We start from the raw sequence: 12,391 nt of genomic DNA, 5'->3' as shown, positions 1-12,391 counted from the left end.
ACTCAATCAATAAATCTACCACATAAAGTCAATTCTAATTCCTCCTACAGTTTAAAAGTCCTCCTTAACAGAAAATGTCCTCATGCAACGTGAAGCTTCCAAGCATGTCACACCCAATTTTAAGGATAAAATTGAATGCATAAAACTCATGTGTGCCTAGAGATCAGTCACACACATAAGTTGATAAATTATAAAAAGTATCATCACGGTGTATCTTACATCACGTTTAACAACAACACATAGTCTTACACAACACAGCGGAAGATAAAATGTAAACTCTCTCGTGGAACTCCATCACAGGGAAGGTCAACTGGTTGACCATAAGCCTAATAATCCTCAGAAAACTCCTCATACACGTTGTCATCTGTTACCCATCCGGGATTTTTATCCAAATATAGAAAGTAAACAAGCGTAAGTACTTCCCGTACTTAACAAGATAACATGGGATTATGTAGCTCAAAAAGGATGACACTGGTTCACTGCAGTTAGCACTTTTAGTAAGTCCAGATTTTATTAACAAGTATAATCAAGTTTTGCTTAAGCTCCCATTTAAACCCACATAAGCAGATATCATATTATCATCGAATACCATCATAAATGAACCACAATGAGTAACCAATTATTCTGTGAGTTTTCCTGGGCCGCTCGTGACCATGAGTACGGCTGTTATAACAGTTTGTAACCCTCTATAGAGGTGGTGCACATTCACCACGAGTCGTGATTCCCATATGCCCGGGTTAATTACTCCCATGTCACTGCCAAGGTGAGCGGGCAGGGTACACTATGAAGCCATTTCATATGTTTCTCTAACAAGTTAGGGCCGCTAGGTTTCCTCGGCAGGTAGATGTAGGAACCTCCCTTTCCTATGGCATATATCCATCGTGGCTATACACATAGGAACAGAGGTAGCCCTATACCCAACGTGGCAAGCCCCTCTTGTGCCATAAAGGTAACCTCTAACAAGCTAGAAAAGGTTCTATTACTGAGCTAAAGTCAGAGCCATATGACTCTCACGGTTGCACTATCAGTCCCAGCTTTTGCCGACAGATAAGTCCTTATGGAGGGCCGGGAGCAACATGATCAAGAGTCATTTGCACCTTCACGCCTATGGATCAGTTGTTATAAATCATGTTATACTTTTAGTTCCATAGAACCATTAACCATTGTATAGATCGCGTTCAATTAGAGCACTAGCAATCTACCCATATGCAATTAACCCATAGGAGTCAAGGGAACATGTCATCAAATGACTAGAATGTCCTTATGGTTATCAAAGTTAGACACATGCACATGAGTAAATGATTAAAGTGAATAAGACATCAAGGTAGGCCCATGCTATACTTGCCTTGGTTCACAAACTCCTGCTGGTCCTGCTGGTCAGTCGAAGAACTCTTGATCTCCAACGTTCTCCTCACCGTCTGAACACGACCAACACGGCAACACACAACATTCCACAGGCATTCATGCAAAGCAATCAATCCTACAGTTAGAATAGTACACCAACAGAATAGAAAACAAGATAAAATAGTTTATGAAAATAATCTACGTCTCGCTACTGATCACGTCAACGCTAAGTTCACGAAAATCAGAGCTAAAACGCGAAAGTTGTGAATTAAATGGGGATTTTCTTTAGCACTTTATTTAATTAAACCTAATCATGAAATTTAAAAGTTGCAAACTTGATTAACAGTGGTACTAACACGTAGATTATGAAATTACGAAGCTAACGCAATTTGAACGGGTTAATTCGGAGATTAAATACGAAGTTTTTATGAGCAAAACAAATCTAGTGGCATTTCTGTAAATACTGAAAACGTATTTTGGACTAAAACTAGTGTACTTTACATTTTCAAAACGAGAAAGCGTACTCTGGAAAGTACGCTAGGGACGGCGGGTTCAATAAGGCGAAACCATGGGGGCTCTTTAGCAAACTTACACGCGAAAGGGTAACTTCTAATCGTGGCCGCAGATCTGGAGATGGACGGCTGGGATTGGAGAGGGGAAGAGAGAGAGAGAGGGAGGTTCGGCCGGGCACAGTGACACCGGCGGCAAAGCTCCATGGCCGGCGGCGTGGAGCTCGCCAGGAGCGTGGGAAACTCGGCCTACAGGCCACGGTGTGCCCAATCAAGGCCACGAGGAAGATGCGGGGAAGATGGCGAGTTCACCCCGAGACAAAACACGGCCGGGGGATGGCTCGCACTGGCGCCCGCCATGACCGGCAGCGAGGAGGAGCTCGCCGGCGCACCCGAAAACGGCCATACAAGGCACCAATTGCCAAAGGAAACGGTCGGGGAAGGAGAGGAGGGCACGGCGAATCTCACCACGGGAAAAATGGAGACGGAGGCGGCTCGGGGATGGCTGTTTCGCGTGGAGGGGCGGATGGCGGATCCCGGTGATGCGCGTGCGGCTTTCTCGTGCACAGGGGAACGCGAGAGGGAGCGGGGAAGGCAGCAGGGGAAGCGGCTCGGGCGGGGCTTCCTTTTTGTAGAGGCAGGGGCACGGGGAAGGGGCGCTCCCACTGCCGCGGGACGTGGGCGCAGCGGTTGCGGCCATGACTGGCTTGACCGGGCACGGGGCAGAGGTGGGGGATGGCGCTGACTCGTGCCCCCGAGCTGTCAGCGGCAGAGGCGCGACGGCAGTTGAGGTGGGCAGCGCGGCTGCGATTGCCTCGGAGCTAGGGCCGACGCGCTTGCTGGGCCACGGCGAGGCTGGCTGGCAGCGGAGGAGTTGGGCCAGCAGCCGGTTGGGCCATCGGGAGGGAGAAGCCGAGTGGGCCAAAAGCAAGGGAAAGAAAGGAAAAAGGAAATTTATTTCTTTTCAATTTTTTCCAAAGCAATTCAAAATACAATTTCAACTCAATTCGAAATCCGACCTCAAATCAAGCAATACAAAATATTGTGCAACAGCATGAACGCACACTCATTGTTGTTGACCTTATATTTGGTTTTAATTTCACGAAAATTATTATTTTCCTATATTTGAATGCACACCAATTGCATAAATAATTCAAATTTACTATTTTAAAAGAATGCAAATTTTTAGGGTGTTACAAAGCAGTTGTTGGTTAACACATGAGATTCTATTGAAAGTATATGTGTGGTGGATATATGTTATTACCTTTTCATATAATGATGCATGCATTATTGAACTCAAGATCATGTATAGCAGGAACTGAAACAAAAATGTGCTTTTTTGAGGTGAGACTACTACAGCACCCTACAGTTTAAAAAAAACAGAGATAGGAATTTGGATTAAAAAAGTCTCCACGCTGTTCCTCTGAATATATTGTTTATTCACCCATGGCCTTACTTGCTACCCATGTAAGCAAAAATAGAACAAGAAGAGAAAAGCGATATGGAAGCTATATAGCTTGAGATGCTCACATCGCAGATGGTGAGTTAGATGCCTCAATCAATCAATCAATCACGCATCACTCCGCTGCTGCTGCTGGTCCTGCTGTCCCATAGAAAGACGTTATTGGCACACCACAACCATAACTAACACTAAGCAATTACAATCAAACGTACGCCAGTACTTTGTGACAGTGACCTATTAACACACATTTCCATGAGCATTTGTGCTCCTAATGACACTGAATCTTTAATTTTTCCTCACTTTATATTTGATAGAGTAGAGACTCTGAACCACTAGCTAGGCAGACAAATGGAATTTCTAGTGTGAGCTAGTAGTTCTTCGATAGCTGAACATCCGAGATACATTGGGAACACAACCCTAAAATTTAACTGAATCTAGCTAGCAAAATAAGAACTAATTCTTACATTGCTAATGCAAGACCACCCTAGAAATAATTGAAATCAAGAGGGCTACATGCTTGTGCCAGCTTTTTCAGGCTGCTACCAAGGTCCAGACCAACCCCAATCAACCGATCACTATTAAGCAGCAAAATGTGTAGTCTACCTGTCACGCGTGCAAACTGCAAACACACATGCAGTTTGAAAATGTTTTTTGACCACACGTTTGGGTTTTGGCTGTTCAAAGGCCCTTCTCACAAATTCCTGGCATCCCAAATTGCCCAGACCATCACTTTTAATCACTGTTGCTTGGGATCCATGATTACATATGGACAAGACGAATCGCTTTGTTTGTACTTCACCTATCAATTTTTTTTCAATTTGTTAGCGAACAACCTAGTAAAACCAACACGATTCTTGGCACCGATGCTTCACCAAACGGAGAAACTCATTGTCGGTTATTGGAGGAAATTTCAGAAAGTTGCATGGTCCTTTTTTTCAAATCCACTACTCACGATTAACTAATTTATTTGGTGGAATAACAATGATGAAAACAACCGTTTCTTGGCTACGGAAAATTGCTTTGTTTCTACTGCATCTCTCACTCTTTGATTTGTTAGAGACCAACCTAGTAACACAATGGTTGGATCTGCTCTGATGCTTCACCAAACCTAGGAAAATGCGTTATGTTTTGGAAAAAATGTCTGTAAAGATGGTCCGATTCCATCATAGGTTGACTGATTTAATTGCCAAAATAACGATGCAGAAAACAACATTTTTGTTTCACTCTTACTCCATAACCAAAAGAAAACAGCAGCTCTGCTCACCTCACCACATACATTCGGCAAGACATATCTCAGCCAGCAGCCAAAACAGTCGTACAGTAAACTTCTAACGATCACCAAAGTTAATCAGGGAGCCCATCCAAGAGGTAAGTAAACGTAACTTTTCAGATGCTTGTCCCTTTTCACCTCTTGGTTTTGCAGGAGAAACAGAGCCACATATATGAGCTACTCCCTCTGTTCCAAATTATAAGTCGCATTGACTTTTTTTGTTCATCTATTTTGCTATGTATGTAGACATATTATTATATCTAGATGCATAACAAAATGGATGTACCAAAAAAGTCAAAGCGACTTATAATTTGGAACGAATGGAGTAATAATTAATAAAGATCTTTCTTTTGACAAGACACAGCACTACAAGCTTACATGGATTCAAAGACACACCATGGGTGCAGTACAGGTACAGCAAGTCAAGAAGATGTAAGGCTCCTGCACTTATCGTCGTTCAGTTAAGGAAAAGCCTATAGACCGTGCATGTATGCATGATGATGTATATCCCTGCATATTTTCTTCAGTGCAATTAATTTGCCGAAGTGCTCTCTGTCTCCCTCTCATTGGCTCCTGATTAATTAGTTATGCATATATCTGCATCAAGCTACGTTGTTGGGGTTGGGCATCATCATGCAGCATTGCATGAACCAGCAGAGGACTATTAATACTACCATCTCTTTCTCCCAAAGTGTGTGTGCTGCCAGTTGCAGAAGACAGCAAGAAGACTGAAGTTTCATTCAGTCATCAGTATGTAATGTAACGTACTACGTGGTGCGTACGTACACTGGTCTGTCTCCACACTCAAGCCCGTCAGCGTCACTGCGGAACTAACATTCACAGTGACGAGCAAGGAACTAGCTAGCTAACCAGCCGGTCCATGGATTGTGTGGCGAAGAGGCGTGGCGCGTGCGCTAACCGATCGATCAAACCAGTAGCGCCGACAGGCGAGACGGCGATCGGAGGCGATCGAGGTGCATCTGCGTCAGGCCGGCGGTGGCGACGTCGTCTCGGGCGGCCGGGCCCGGGTACATGATTGATGAGGGGGAAAGAGCGAAGGCGAAGGGGACCGATGTGATGTTGCCTTTGCTCTGGCCTCCTGGGCCCCCTGGCCCCTACATATCATGTTGTGGTTGGTGATCATCGTTCGCACGCTGTTAATAAGACGATCGATCGAGATCAATTTCATTTCATGCCAAGCTAGCTTGCAGATATATATGCTGGAATTATTGCCTGGATTTAATCTCTTGGCCAGGCAGCATACACTTCTTGTGCTGCATGAATAATCTCTCTGGCAACTGGTTAGCTAGTATTGCTAGCTTGCATGTGTTAGTTCAGTGATAACTGAAGAGCTAGTGACCAATGCTGCTACTTAGTCTGAAGATTAATGTTGGAAGGTGACCAGTGTTGTCTAGAAAGTTGGAATCGATCAGTGTAATTTGCATAAGCATTTGAGTGTATATTCAAAGGGAATTAATGTGTCATGGTTGTTTTGCTTTGAGCAATGGCAATTAGAGATGTCTCTTATGCTTCTTGTCAGACAGAGATAGACAAGTTAATCGGAGTTGCTTAGAACTGGGTGCAGTTTGCTCCCTTTTGGTTAGCTCGTGGATAGATTTCTGATTTGAACAAAGCTGTTTCCGCCAAATTCTGCCTCAAGCCTTGCGCCCAATTGGTTCTGAGGATCTGTTTTTTCCCCTCTATTGTGTGAAGCATCATAGTTATTGTTTCTTTTCTTTTTAAAAAAATCTGGTAATGCTATGCTACTGTATGTATTCAATTGGTTCTGAGGATCTGTTTTTTCCCCTCTATTGTGTGAAGCATCATAGTTATTGTTTCTTTTCTTTTTAAAAACATCTGGTAATGCTATGCTACTGTATGTATTAACCACAGTGAGAATGAATGCTTAACAACCTTACGTGCTGCTTTGTACTTGCTACAGGATGAGGATTATACACAGTAAGCATGAGGCATGATCTGCTCTGTCTGCAAGTCTGAATAGTACACTACAGCACTGCACTTGCTGCTGCAGGTACATACTTTGATATACTCCCTCTGTCCACAAGAAGGCAATTCTCGCTTCTCGAGAAGTCAATCAGTTTGAACTTTGACCAAAATTATATAAAAAATACTAACATTCCTGATGCAAAATTAGTATCATTAGATTAGTTCTAGAATATATTTTTCATAATAAATTTATTTGGAGACATAAATATTAATATTATTTGCTATAAACTTGGTCAAATTTGAGCTAATTTGACCTGCACGGATCCTATAATTACATTTTTTTCTAGACGGAAGGAGTATATACTATGATCTAGCAGCATCAGAAAAAAGAAAATCCATGGACACACCGATGATTGGATGAGACTGTAAGATCACTGTGACACATCAGTGAGGTTACCGGAGAATCTTGCTTTTGTCTAGCTTAGCTAGCTTTAGCAGCGCTGCGACTTGGATCGGAAGGGCCACTGTACTGTTCCTTCCTGCTCAAATCCCAATCCGTCGTACTGCATGATGAGATGCTGCGAATTGAAGCTTACTAGCTTATGGTTGCCGAGATGCGAAGGGGACGTCTCCTGCGTACGCTTTGGAGATTTCACGTACACATTTCGCGGTCGATCTGGTTCATTCGTTTATGGGAGATTTCACTCTCAAGCTCTCTCTGGGTCCTCCATCTGTCGTCGACGACGGCATGCCATTTTCCACGCAGCTACCACGCTGGGCCTCCCAAACAGGGGCCTACTGTGTCTGATGACTAAGGCGGTGTTGGGATTTGATGACTAAAATTTAGGATGTGTATCGGGACTCGGGAGGATGTTGCATAGGGTGTTTGGATACTAATAAATAAACAAATTACATAATCCGTCAGTACGCGAAGAGACGAATTTTTTAAGCCTAATTAATCCATCATTAGCACATGTTACTGTAGCACAACATTGTCAAATCATGAGCTAAGACTTAAAAGATTAGTCTCGCAAATTAGTCGTAAACTATATAATTAATTTCGTAATTAGTCTATATTTAATACTCTATGCATGTGTCCAAACATTCGATGGGACATCGACTAAAATTTAGAAGGGGCAACCAAACACCACCTAAATCTTCGAGTGCTAACACGTGGACCCTACTGTCATGTGTTCTCATGTAGGAAAAATTATCTATCTTTTTGGCCATCTAAGCTATCTTCCAAGTTGATTTTGCCCATCAGACTCAAAAACCAGATACCTTGCAATCTTGCTCTCTTCGTCCTGTCGTTTTACCTTAGGTGGCTCCGCGCTTTGTAACCTTGCTCTCTTTGACCACCCCAGAGCGCTTGGGAACAAGCATGTGATTGTAACAGTAAAATATTTTCTACCTTAAATGCAATGATTCGCAAATCTTTTTACATATGAAGCCTAGCTATCTATGTATCTTTTGGTCATAAACTAAAAAATCAGACATCTTTAGCAATCAAACTATTAAAACCGAACTAGTTTGTCTCTCGACTGGTTTCAAAAGCGATTGCTTATATATTGTTTTTCTAAAAATAAAAGAAATGTAGTTATAAGTCTCCCAAAATTCATAATTAATTCATTTTAAATAAAAATACAAAACTGGTAGCAAAGTTTTTTTTTCTAAAAGTATAATTTATCTACTGGTGCTCTATTTAGAGTTCTCTGGATTTTACTTGTTTAGGTTGCTACTAGTGGTTTATTCCTCATAGTTGCGACAGTTGTTTATAGGAATATATCTTTTTGTGTCTTACTTAAGTTGATTGATTGCATGGTGTTTGTGCCACTGTCGTATTTGAAACCTATTACCTAGTCAAGCAACAGAAACAAAACAAAACACTACCCATGTAATGTCTAATAAGATCTATATGTGTGGTGGAGTGGAGTATGACCTCTGTTAGGTCAACGTCACCGTTGAGATCTTTCATGTACCTGGAATTCATTGGATCCTTTTGATTGATCTCATGGGCTCATATAACGCAAATGATAATTTTAATAAATACCATTCACATACAAGAAATAAAACACTAGAAACAATAATAAGTAAGATTCAAATAAATAACTCTAAATAGAGCACAAAAAAATATTATATTTTAGGACAATTTTGATAATGGTTTCCTTTTTAATTTAATATAAATTGGATATGGATTTTGGAGATTTAACCATCTCTTTTATTATCATTTTAAGAAAAATACACATATAGACAAACCCACCTTTGAATCTAACCATGGGCCAAAGTAACTTGTTTGATTTAAAATAAGGATCTAACTAGGCACAAACTTTGGAAAGAGGAGGAAATTGGATGATACTTCTTGCCACTTTTGCTGTGAAAAGGAAACAGTTAACCATGTATTCTTTGAATGTGCTGTGTTGCCATTGGGTAGAATATAAAGAACTACCACACCAAAGCATCCTCATCCTTAAACTCAATAGTACTTAAAAAAACATGGCCATAACTGTGCACTTAAAGAACACAATGTCATTACCATTGGTTTGATGAGCAAAAGGAATAATCCATTACTGTACATTGGTCATTGAGATGCATACATGCATACCTAATAATTAGACCAACACTACCAGGTAACAAGCATGCCGAAAGCTAACAAACACATACTAACAAAACAAGGATAACACACTAGTTTAACTAAAAGAATGACAACATCCTTCCTAGAGGAAATTAATATGGCCATAGACAATTAAACAACATTGATCCAATTAAACAACTTTGGTCTAGGCCAACGCCAACACAAAGACATGTCATAACAAAGAGATACAACAAATGCAACTTTACTGCTCCGCTAATGACTCCAAGAACAAGAGAACATAAGGAAGATAGTGAAAATAATCCATTGATATCTAGACTTCTGCTAGGTCTAGTATAGCAAATGACACGGACATGGATGACATGACCTTTTCTGTAATCCATGTCATATGCAATAAGTGTTCTTTCCTACCTAACAAAGAAAATCAAATTGCACTATGGGTGAACTAAACTCAGAAGCAAAATCAAGATTTTTCTGTCCCAATAGTTGCAGCATGCTCACAATATGTTTCAATGTCCATTTATTAGTAACATAGTCTTCAATGATCCAAATTGAAATCTGGGACATATCACGAATATCAGCAGTACACAAACACAAGTGACCCTAAGTTTGATGGATGGAGCTTTCGGCACCACGTGGCTTACGAAATTTTCTCCATGTCTTTCCCTCCATACCCACGTCAACTATCAAAGAGCACTCCAGGATGTGCATAAAACCATTAAAAATATACTTCTCGATTTTAAACGTAGTACAATACCCTCGTCCCATTTAGATTCCTTAAAGATCCATGCTGCAATTTTAGATGAGTAGATCTCCACACCTACGCACTCACCCTCCTCCCACACATATTCAATCATATGGAAGTGTGATGAGACTATCGGATCGAATCCCAAGCGAGCCTCACCAGCAGAACACTATGCGATAGTACTAGCCACTCTCGATCGCTGGATTGCATACAATATAATGAAATGGAAACACGCCATCGTCGTCGAAAGCACCAGGCTCAATGCACTAGCAGAGGATGAAGCCTTTGCAACAATATGAGATGATGACTTTGTCAATAGGGAAGAGGAAGGACAAGGAGGGGCGTTCCCGGTGACGCTGGTGAAATGGCGATTGTCGTTCCAGCTGATGAAATATATAGAAAAATAATAAAAACTTAAATAGAAGTACACAATTAATAAAAGATAAGACAAAGCATAAGGAAAACATAAACAACACAAAGAAAAAAAGTGACGTAATAGATTAAAATGAAAAAGACATCACGTGGATCACACGAGAAGGCATATCAAATTAACAGAAAAACGAGTGAAAGACAGACAAATGGATCACACGAGCAACATATATAGCTTTTCTGAAAAAATACGGCGTGTTGTGTTTGTCATGTTGCTAGACTATAGTTCCAGCACGGTTGCAACTGTTGCCGACTCGGGCTCTGACTCCAACTTCCAACTCAGATCTCAGGTTGATAGTTCCTAACTAGTTTCATCTTAATGCAAATGGTTCCAACTAGTTACAAACTAATGGTGAAACTTCTGATCACCGCCGACAGTGTTTCAAACAGTTCCGATTTCCACAGCCGGATCGTATAGCGAATAGACAGTGCTAGCTTGTTCCACCGTCGGTTCAAACGGGCGGTGCGTCCTTCCAGCTTCAAATCAGTGGCGAAACTTCTTATCTCCGCCAGTTTGTATGTGCGTCAGCGCATTGGCTCACTAACTAGCAATGCTAAATGTTGCACTGCTAGTTTGGTGTATGATATGGCAGCGAAGACTGGTACCGTGTTCACCCTCAGATCATATGCCGAATCGGCGGTGAAATGTTTATCACCACCGGTAAGTCAACCTTCTGCTACCCCCTCAGACTATGAACGGCTTTGATATGTATCACCACCGATTCTCACATATCCGGCAGTGAAAGTCCCAACGGTGATCAAACTTTCTGTAGTAGTGTAAAAACTTGTATTCGCACTTAAAAATTTTAGCGAAATTGACTAAAATTAGTTGTATATGATTTAATATAATAGAAAGCTACATCATGTCAATTAAGACCTCTAGTTGAACATGACCCGTTTCAACCCAATAGACATATATATGTATACAATATATAGAAACCCAACACCAACCCATGGGTTCAACCCATTCAAATTCAAAAAAAGGAACCTAATCCAACCCTTCTAACTTATTCTTTCTTTTAAACCCAACTCAACCACATGTCGTCCCTCTCTCTCATCTCCTTCTCCATTCCCTCATGTGCTCGTCCAGATAGCGTTCTTTGTGCCCTTGGTTCGATGGCATATATCCGCACAACACTATACAACAAGGCTCTGCTGGAGCATGGATCCTATCGCCGCCAAAGCTGAGACCGAGGATACTGGCTCGCCCATGGTCAGCTGCCATAATGCCTTGGTCAGATTTGTAGTTTTTGGAAAGTTGGCTGAGTTTTTCCTTTCTTCCTACTTGGGCTGTCGTATTTGTCTCGGGGCTGGAATTTATACTAGACATGTATTTCTAGCCACCTCTAAAAATGACAACCTTTGTTTTTTTCAGGGGCGGCTAGAGTTCCCAGCTGCCTCTTAAAATGGTTGGCTTGGTGGGACCCGATGGAGGACTATATGGAGACGGCTATGAATTTAGCCGCCTCTGCCCTAAAAAGCGTTGCTAAAAAATGTTTAATGTGATATTGTTCACTATTTGACTAGAATGGATGAAGGTGCATATATCACTTATTGAGAAATAACAAAACAAAATCAATAGCAATGATGGTTTTTGAGATCAAGCAAAGATACATACAAATCCAAATCCCAATCAGGGCGTACGTACGTACCTGAAATGTTCATTTCAAAGGACATCGCTTAGTAGGTTGACATCAAGATCACGCATAATATTGCGTCGATTACATACCAAACTCCACATTTGCTTGCTAACTACCAACAGGAGCACCCAAAGGAACATATCTGTGCTATGCACTTTTCCCGTGACAATAACACTGCCTTTCACGCAAAAAACAAAACACACACACACACATCGCCTTTGATATATGCCACACATGCTTGTATAGTATACACATAAATACTCCACGACAGCATCTGTCATGTAGGTATATAATCTTTAGGTTAGTTATGACTCTATCATGCATGCTTCATACTGATGCCATTACCCATGATGCAGGTGTATCACTACCGGAAACAGTAAAATTGCTGAGTGTCTGAGGGTTTGCCGAGTGCATTCCATCGGGCACTCGGCAAATATCCTAGTTACCGAGTATTT

The sequence above is a fragment of the Miscanthus floridulus genome, chromosome 8, assembly GCF_019320115.1.
Source record: "Miscanthus floridulus cultivar M001 chromosome 8, ASM1932011v1, whole genome shotgun sequence".
NCBI lineage: Eukaryota > Viridiplantae > Streptophyta > Magnoliopsida > Poales > Poaceae > Miscanthus > Miscanthus floridulus.
Note: the sequence above shows the minus strand (reverse complement) of the source record.